Source organism: Hylobates moloch, unplaced genomic scaffold, assembly GCF_009828535.3.
Source record: "Hylobates moloch isolate HMO894 unplaced genomic scaffold, HMol_V3 SCAFFOLD_15, whole genome shotgun sequence".
NCBI classification, from domain to species: Eukaryota; Metazoa; Chordata; class Mammalia; order Primates; family Hylobatidae; genus Hylobates; species Hylobates moloch.
This window is the reverse complement of record NW_026652290.1, coordinates 38,877,424-38,888,108: the sequence shown is the minus strand read 5'-3', so window position 1 is coordinate 38,888,108 and position 10,685 is coordinate 38,877,424.

The window sequence follows — 10,685 nt, the reverse complement described above, 5'->3', positions numbered from 1 at the left end:
TGTGATGTTCCCCTTCCTGTGTCCATGAGTTCTCATTGTTCAATTCCCACCTATGAGTGAGAACATGCGGTGTTTGGTTTTTTGTCCTTGCGATAGTTTACTGAGAATGATGTTTTCCAGTTTCATCCATGTCCCTACAAAGGACACGAACTCATCATTTTTTATGGCTGCATAGTATTCCATGGTGTATATGTGCCACATTTTCTTAATCCAGTCTATTGTTGTTGGACATTTGGGTTGGTTCCAAGTCTTTGCTATTGTGAATAGTGCCGCAATAAACATACGTGTGCATGTGTCTTTATAGCAGCATGATTTATACTCCTTTGGGTATATACCCAGTAATGGGATGGCTGGGTCAAATGGTATTTCTAGTTCTAGATCCCTGAGGAATCGCCACACTGACTTCCACAATGGTTGAACTAGTTTACAGTCCCACCAACAGTGTAAAAGTGTTCCTATTTCTCCACATCCTCTCCAGCACCTGTTGTTTCCTGATTTTTTAATGATGGCCATTCTAACTGGTGCGAGATGGTATCTCACTGTGGTTTTGATTTGCATTTCTCTGATGGCCAGTGATGATGAGCATTTCTTCATGTGTTTTCTGGCTGCATAAATGTCTTCTTTTGAGAAGTGTCTGTTCATGTCCTTTGCCCACTTTTTGATGGGGTTGTTTGTTTTTTTCTTGTAAATTTGTTTGAGTTCATTGTAGATTCTGGATATTAGCCCTTTGTCAGATGAGTAGGTTGCAAAAATTTTCTCCCATTCTGTAGGTTGCCTGTTCACTCTGATGGTAGTTTCTTTTGCTGTGCAGAAGCTCTTTAGTTTAATGAGATCCCATTTGTCAATTTTGGCTTTTGTTGCCATTGCTTTTGGTGTTTTAGACATGAAGTCCTTGCCCACGCCTATGGCCTGAATGGTATTGCCTAGGTTTTCTTGTAGGATTTTAATGGTTTTAGGTCTAACATTTAAGTCTTTAATCCATCTTGAATTAATTTTTGTATAAGGTGTAAGGAAGGGATCCAGTTACAGCTTTCTACATATGGCTAGCCAGTTTTCCCAGCACCATTTATTAAATAGGGAATCCTTTCCCCATTTCTTGTTTTTGTCAGGTTTGTCAAAGATCAAATAGTTGTAGATATGCGGCATCATTTCTGAGGGCTCTGTTCTGTTCCATTGATCTATATCTCTGTTGTCGTACCAGTACCATGCTGTTTTGGTTACTGTAGCCTTGTAGTATAGTTTGAAGTCAGGTAGCATGATGCCTCCAGCTTTGTTCTTTTGGCTTAGGATTGACTTGGCAATGCGGGCTCTTTTTTGGTTCCATATGAACTTTAAAGTAGTTTTTTCCAATTCTGTGAAGAAAGTCATTGGTAGCTTGATGGGGATGGCATTGAATCTATAAATTACTTTGGGCAGTATGGCCATTTTCACGATATTGATTCTTCCAACCCATGAGCATGGAATATTCTTCCATTTGTTTGTATCCTCTTTGATTTCATTGAGCAGTGGTTTGTAGTTCTCCTTGAAGAGGTCCTTCACATCCCTTGTAAGTTGGATTCCTAGGTATTTTATTCTCTTTGAAGCAATTGTGAATGGGAGTTCACTCATGATTTGGCTCTCTGTTTGTCTGTGATTGGTGTACAAGAATGCTTGTGATTTTTGTACAATGAACAAAGCCTCCAAGAAATTTGGGACTACGTGAAACGACCAAACCTACGTCTGATTGGTGTACCTGAAAATGACGGGGAGAATGGAACCAAGTTGGAAAACACTCTGCAAGATATTATCCAGGAGAACTTCCCCAATCTAGCAAGGCAGGCCAACATTCAGATTCAGGAAATACAGAGAACGCCACAAAGATACTCCTCGAGAAGAGCAACTCCAAGACACATAATTGTCAGATTCACCAAAGTTGAAATGAAGGAAAAAATGTTAAGGGCAGCCAGAGAGAAAGGTCGGGTTACCCACAAAGGGAAGCCCATCAGGCTAACAGCTGATCTCTCGGCAGAAACTCTACAAGCCAGAAGAGAGTGGGGGCCGATATTCAACATTCTTAAAGAAAAGAATTTTCAAACCAGAATTTCCTATCCAGCCAAACTAAGCTTCATAAGTGAAGGAGAAATAAAATACTTTACAGACAAGCAAACGCTGAGTGATTTTGTCACCACCAGGCCTGCCCTAAAAGAGCTCCTGAAGGTAGTCTTTACTCATTTCTAAAATTACTTAGGTCTGGCTGGGCACGGTGGCTCACGCCTGTAATCCCAGCACTTTGGGAGGCCGAAGTGGGCGGATCATGAGGTCAGGAGGTCAAGACCATCCTGGCTAACACGGTGAAACCCCGTCTCTACTAAAAATGGTGGTGTGCACCTGTAGTCCCAGCTACTCGGGGGCTGAGGCAGGAGAATGGCCTGAACCCGGGAGGCGGAGCTTGCAGAGAGCTGAGACGCGCCACTGCACTCCAGCCTGGGGAACAGAGCCAGACTCCATCTCAAAAAAATAAATAAATAAATAATTTAAAAAAAATAAAATTACTTAAGTCTTTAATTTCTTTTACCAAAGTTTTGTAATTTTTCACCTATATGTATATATTCTGAATGCATTATGTTAGATTTATATATAAATATTTCTTTAATTTTTTTTGGTGTTAAGGAAGTGTTTATTGTGTTTTATTTTCAATATCCAAATTCTAATGTTCATTGCTGGTATATAGAAAACCAATTCATTCTTTTATATTCACCTTTTATTGTGTGACCTTGCTCTCCTTGCTTGTAGCACATTTTTTGTTTATTCTTTGGGGTTTTCTACCTAGGCAAACAGACACAGTTTTATTCCTTCTTCCCAAGCTATGGATTTCTTATGTCTTTATATATTTATTTAGTTTGTCTTATTGTCCTCCCTATGAATTCTAGTAAAATGTTGAGTGGAAGTGGTGAAAGAAGACATCCTTGTCTTGTTCTTGATCTTGGAGGAGAAGCATCCTATTTCTTACTATTAGTTATGTTAGCTGTAGGAGCTTTTTGTAGATGTCCGTTCCCAAGTTGAAAACGATTCCCTCTGTTCTTAGTATTCTGAGAGTTTTTAATTGTGAATGGGTGTTGGATTTTGTCAAATGTTTTTACTACACCTATTCATGGGATCATATGATTCTTCTTTTTTGGTTTTTTGGTGTGGCAAATTACATACATTGATTTTCAAATGTTGATCTCGGCTCACTGAAACCTCTACCTCCCGAGTTCAAGCAATTCTCTTGCCTCAGCCTTCTGAGTAGCTGGAATTACAGGTGCACGCCACCATGACTGGCTAGTTTTTGTATTTTTAGTAGAGATGTGTTTTCACCATGTTGGCCAGTCTGGTTTCAAACGCCTTACCTTATCTGCCATTCTCCGCCTCCCAAAGTGCTGGGATTAAAGGCATAAGCCATAGTGCCCGATCAAATGTAGGTCTTTTAAAATGTGCTGGTACGTATTCCTTCCTCTTTTATTGTTTTTCAAAGATATTGTATAGAATTTATATTATTTCTTTAAGTGTTTGGTAGAATTTACCTGAGAAAACCCCTGGACCTGTGGGTTTTATTTGTTTTGTTTTTAGATTTCATTTTTGTTGTAGTTATTTTATTTTATTTTATTTTTTTTTTTGAGACAGAGTCTTGTTTTGTCACCCAAGCTGCAGTGCAGTGGCACCATCTCGGCTCACTGCAACCTCCGCCTCCTGGGTTCAAGCAATTCTTTTGCCTCAGCTTCCCAAGTAACTGGGACTACAGGTGCACGTGCCACCACACTCAGCTAACTTTTGTATTTTTAGTAAAGATAGGGTTTTACAATATTGGCCAGGCTGGTCTAGAACTCCTGACATCATGATCCACCCACCTTGCCCTCCAAAAGTGCTGGGATTATAAGCGTAAGCCACTGTGCCTGGTTTTGTTTTTCATTTTTAACTACTAATTTAAAATCACTAATAGATGTAAGACTACTCATGCTTTCTATCTCCCTTTTAATTAATTTTAGTAGTTAGTATCTTTCAAAAACCTGATCATTGCATCTAAGTTAATAGGTTTGTGGTGCAAAGTTGTCTGCAATAATTCACTGATTATTGAGCCAGGGGGTCAATAACCTCTATACTGATTATGAATTCTATGTTTTTTTCTTGGTTAGACTGGAAAGAAGTTTATCAAATTTATTAATCTTGTCAAAGAAATAGCTTTTGGCTTTGTTGATTTTCACCAGTTTTTTTGTTTTCAGTTTTATTAGTTCCTGCTCTAATATTAATAATTTTCTTTCTGATTGGCTTAATAAAAATTACCTAATTTTTCTGCTTCATTTAATTTGGCTTTCTATAGGATTAATTTGTTCTTAATCTAATTTCCTTACAGGGAAACATATGTTATTAATTTCAGATTTTTTTCTATAATGTGCATTTTAGCACTATGAATTTTCCTCTAAATACTGTTTTCACTTCATCCTCAAACCATAAGTTGTGTTTTAATTTTTATTTAGTTAAAATATTTTGTAATTTATCTTAAGACTTCTTTAATCCCTAATCATTATTTTAAAGTGAATACTTTAATTTCCACATATTTTCAAAAATTTAGATATATTTTTGTTATTAATTTCTTGCTTAATTCTCTTGCAGCCTCATACTATACAAATTGTGCATGCCACACGAGAAAGGTGTTACGGTAAGTTTAAGAATACCGGGGAACTAAAAATAGCAATATATTATACCAGATTTAGAGCAAAGAGCCATGTAACAGGTAGATGTACCAGCTAAGATCTGCTCCAAATTTTAGTGCAGTCCTGGGTTAATGTTTATCATGAAGTCTAGTTGATAGTCAGTGCTAGAGACCCCTGTGAGAGTAGCTGTGCAGCCTTTCCTCTAGAAATATGCATCTTTCCAAAGCATCAGATGGTTCAAAGTTAGGTGTTAGAGAAAAAAGGATCCTACTGCATGACTCTTAGAAGGTGATTAATTTCTGACTTTAGGGTCTTTATCCCAGCTCATTTCTTTATTCTCCTCTCACGGAGTTTAAAGAATCTCAGTGTTTGCATGCTTTATCTGATGTCTCTGATAATTTTTTCTAGATCTCTATTTCAGAGTAGAGTTTTGCTTCAAATTTTTGAACGTCACTAGTTGTCTCTTTCATTGACTGGTCTTTAGAAGCCACAGTTCATTGTGTTCCATTCCCTGGAAAAGATCATTTAAAAATGTCAGTTGGGATCCATAGCATAGTATACAATGACTCAAAAATCACACCAAGTATAATGGAATAATTCTGTATTGATTGCAGTGGTGGTTACATGAATCTACACGTGTGATAACATGTCATAGAACCATATACAAACATTGAACCAATGTGAATTTCCTGGTTTTGATATTGTGCTATACTTATTTACTTTGTAAGCACTGGGGAAGACCATGTGAAGGGTACAGGAGATCGTCTTGTCCTATCTTTGCTACTTCCTGTGGATCTACAAGTATTTGAAAATAAAAGGTTAAAAATAATCACACTACATAAATTATGTTTTTTTCTTTACAAATATCATGGCTTTGGCTATTTTTCCTTCCCAGCAGGCTCCTGCACTCCAAGAGTAGTCCTTATTATACTAATTAATCAGTTTTTACTATTCCCAACCATTTTTCCCTTCATCTGTTCAGCTGCAAGAAGGTGGGGACATCCAACATGAAACATAGAAGTAGTCCATATATGTTGAAATCAGAAAGTAAAATGGTGGAGAATCAAAAGTTAAAGAAAAAATAAATTGAATTAGACAAATAAAAATTTTGAAATAAAATACAAAAGGAAAAATAACTTGGGAAATTAAAAAGATGCATATAATTGTGAAAATTCAGCGAAGAGAAAATTTCAGATTTGTAAGTGTCCTAGTTTATCTAGTCCATTGGCCCCATATGGACAAAACTGTGGAATTGTTTTACAAGAAATGTTAACACCTATCTAATAATTAAAATTACTGAAAGTCAATAGGTAGGCCAGGAGGTCAGAAAACTGGTAGACCAAAGACATATTTGAAGAATTTGAAATAAATTGTATCCTGAATTTACAATAATAGAAGGTCAGACAAACCTGGGTTCAAATCCTGGTGACTCACTCACTGTATAACCTTAGGCATGTTTTATAACACACCTTTAGGCCTCATCTATAAAAATGGAGTAATTGAATACATGCTAAGCACTTAGTGCCTGAAAAAAATGTAATGCATTCAATAGATGTATCATAATATCATTAATTTGAGCAGTGTTTCCCAAATTCTATCATTCATTGCAAGAAACTAATTATCTCTGTAATATAGTTTGGTGTCCTACAAAAAACAAACAAAACAAAACAAACGCCCATACAACTGTTACCTTAATTAAAAAACATAAAGCATCTAATATGCTGTGTTCCCCTCCTGAATTTTCACCACACAAACTAGAATATTAAAATTGCTGAAGTAAATAATCTGTCTAACTTTAACACAGAATTTCCTGAGCTTATTTAATTACACAGCTGTTTAAGAACCTCTTGTTCATCTTATGGGGCATGGCCCTTGTTCAAAGAGCTCTGAAAGATCATTAAGGACTAAGGTTTTTCAAACATTTTTAGCAGCAGAACTCATTTTTTATAACTCTTCTATATAAAACATATAGAGGCAGTGAATACTTTCCTTGGGCAGTTAAAATCATTATTGTCTGATAGATTGTATTTTGTTTGCATAGTACCTAAAGCAACTTAACCTGTCAAGGAAACAGTTTGAAAATCCTGATGTAAATATCCCTGTGTTTCAGAAAGAGCATTCACCTGAATCAGTTATTTTCAAATTCGGGTCTACAGATACATTCTCCAAGATATTTTAACATATTTCAAAACATTTTAAATTTAATTTTAGTTATTCTCTTAAAAATCAAATATTCTGAATCATCTGTGGTCATCTCAGGCATTCAGGAGAATTATGTGGGTAAAAGACCAGTGGGTTATTTTAGTATCAGCTCTTGCATGGAAAGAGCTTGGAAACCATCATTTCCATTATCGAAAGCTAGAAAACTAAAAAAACAACTACTTCTTTTAAATTTATACATAATTTAGGTTACTACAGCTCTAAAGTCTAGAGCCACAGGCACATCCTGAGAGATACAGGATCGGTTATTTGCCTGTATGGAGCTGAAGCCTCTGGAATTCATGAACTGGTAGAAACACATGAAATTGTGAAGAAGTACTGGAGGTTGCATGTGAACTAGCATGGGAGTGAGAAGCACCAGCGGGCTGCCGGCGTGGAGGGGTGGTGGTGGCAGGGTCGCTATACTTTCACAGACTTTCTCCACAGGACTCCTACCACATTCTCATAGTGAAGATCTGAGAAGAATCCCCTCATTGCCCTGACTGAGGAGGAGAAGAGTAACCATTGTGAGGCACTCTCAGACTTTTCTCACTACCAGAAGCCCAATCTCCAAGGAGGAGGACTCCTTCAGAGGACAATTCTGAAACTTTATCCCAGAGGGAATAAATTCTGCGTCACTCCAGCAAAATCCAGAATTTCTGTCTCACCAATGGGAGGAAAAAAAACCTCATAAACAAGAACAAAAATATAGTCAACCAGGACAGGGTTTCAAAGAAATAGAAACAACAACAACAACAACAAGAAAACCCAGTACAGCCATGGAAGGAAATGGGTAAATGGGGAAGAGGGTAGACCATGTATAAGTGATAGAAACAGTTGCGAAGATCTCACTCACCCTGAGACACAGGCCCACTGAAAGAATGAGACTTTAATTAGCATATGACCTCACCAGCAAGCCTCCAGAATAATAATAGAGAGCTAAAAGAGCTGGAAAAGGCACAACCTTTCTCTGGAGAACAATAAAAAGGGAAGCCCCAACACCATGAGAGGAGATAAAAGCAATAGAAGATTATAAAACCTCTGGTACTTATAGCTACAACAAACATGAAACACAGTCCAAATTTCCAAACGTATTAACATACATCCTCATACTAAATGTCTCTGTAACTCAGTACCCATTACCTAATACAACTTGTTCAGTTTTCAAAAAATTTTTACAAGGCATATCAAAAAACAAAACAAAAGCAAACACAAAATCACACACAATCTGAATTGCCAAAACAAGTGTAAGGATCAAATTTACATAAAACACAGATGTTGGAACACAAAAAATTTAAAATAAGTATGATTATTTTAAGGGTGCTAATGGAAAATGGGTACAATATGCAAGGCTAGAAAGGCAGTATCAGCAGAGATGGAAACTATCAGAAAAAAAAACAAAAGAAAGTGCTACAAATTAAAAACCAGGTAGCTGAAGATAAGAATGACTCCAATGCGTTAATTAGTAGAGTTAACACAGCTGAGGAAAAGAATCAGTGCAATAGAAAATAAGTCAATCAAAACTTCAGAAACCATAAGGAGGAGAAGCATACCAGAAGAAGAAGAAAGAAGGAATAAAACTGAAGAAATATTTGAAGTAATGATAGTTTAAAAACTCTTCAATTTTAACGACAGGTAGTGAACCACAGCTAGAAAGCTCAGAAAACAAAGATGTTAAATATGAAACAAACAAACAAAAAAACCATAAAAACAAAACCAACCTAAGCATATCATATTTAAACTTCAGAAAACTAAAGGCAAAGCTAAAATCTTGAAGAGAGAGAAAAACAACTTACCTATACAAGAACAGGGATAAGACATACATGAGGCTTTTCTTCAGAAATTATTCAAACAGGAAGAAAGTGATGTGAAATATTTAAATAACAGAAGGAAAAATACCCCTACCAACCTAAAATTCTATATTCAATAAAATGAATATTCAAAAGTGAAGAAGTAAAGATTTTCTCAGACAACTATAACTGAAGGAATTAATTAATTGCTGGTAGACTGGTTCTTTAAATAATGTTAAAAACAGTTATTTAAGCAGAAACAAAATAATATAGGCCAAAAGCATGGCTGTGTGTCACAAAAGGAAGGGAAGCTGAGAAGGAATAAGTTAAGATGTAAAAATATTTTATTTCATTATTCATAATTGATATAAAAGATAATTTTTAAACAACAATAATAATTTACTGGGTAATTATAGAATTTGGGTAAGAGAAATGAAAGCATCAGCAGAAGGGATAGAAATGAGATACTGGGAATATTCTGTTATAAGGTAACTGTACTACATGTTAAGCACTATAGTGTCAATTGACAGGTGGATTTGACATTTAATATTTAACATTTAAAAATATTTATTATAAATGGTAGGACAAACAATGAACAAATCTTTAAAAAGTAACAGTAGATAATATAGGATTACATAATTAATTAAAAGCAGAAAAGGCAGAAAAAAGAAAACAACAAATGAAATCAATAGAGAACACTTACATAGATGGTAGATTTTAATCACTATATTATATATTTATAATCACTATAAGTGATTATAAGCCACGAAGTGTAAGTGGTTTTAAGATAACATTTGAAAGAGCTTATCATATTTATTTAAAACAAGAACAATAAAATCCAACCATATGCTGTCTCTAAGAAACTCCTTTAAATATGAAGACTCAGATAGGTTAAAAGTAAAGAGATGGAGAAAAATATACCATGCTGACATTGGTCAATAGCTATATTCCAACCAGTAGACATCACACAAAGAAAAATCATCAGGGATCAAGAGGGGCATTACAGAATAACAAAAGTATCAATACTCCATGACATACAATCCTAAACATGTACAATAAGTCCTCACTTAACGCCATCCATAGGTTCTGGGAAACCACTACTTTAAATGAAATGATAGATAACAAAACAATTTTTACCCCTCATCAATGTTATAGCAAAATGACATTGAGGTAAATGATATTATGTAGAGACCTGCTCTATGTTGTGTTGCTAAAAGTTGCAATTTCCAAGAACCTGTGGACTTCACTAAATATGGACTTACCATATACACCTAATAATATAAAATATCAATACATAAAAAAATTGAAAGAACTACAAGGAGAAACAGTCAAATCCACTAATACCCTTTGAGTCTTCAACATCTCTCATTAATTACTAGAGCAAGCAGGTAGAAAATAAGTAAGAACACATACCCTGAACAGCAACAGCAAACAATGTGATCAAATTGACCTTTTTAGAATGCTCCATCCAACAACAGTAAAATACATATGGAACAGTCACTAAAATAGATCACATTCTGGACCATAAAATACGTTATAACAAACTTAAAAAGTACACTGCAATCAAGACAGAATTATTCCATTATACTTGGTGTGATTTTTGAGTCATTGTATACTATGCTATGGATCCCAGCTGACATTTTTAAATGATCTTTTCCAGGGAATGGAACACAATGAACTGTGGCTTCTAAAGACCAGTCAATGAAAGAGACAACTAGTGACGTTCAAAAATTTGAAGCAAAACTCTACTCTGAAATAGAGATCTAGAAAAAGTTATCAGAGACATCAGATAAAGCATGCAAACACTGAGATTCTTTAAACTCCGTGAGAGGAGAATAAAGAAATGAGTTGGGATAAAGACCCTGAAGTCAGAAATTAATCACCTTCTAAGAGTCATGCAGTAGGATCCTTTTTTCTCTAACACCTAATTTTGAACCATCTGATGCTTTGGAAAGATGCATATTTCTAGAGGAAAGGCTGCACAGCTACTCTCACAGGGGTCTCTAGCACTGACTATCAACTAGAC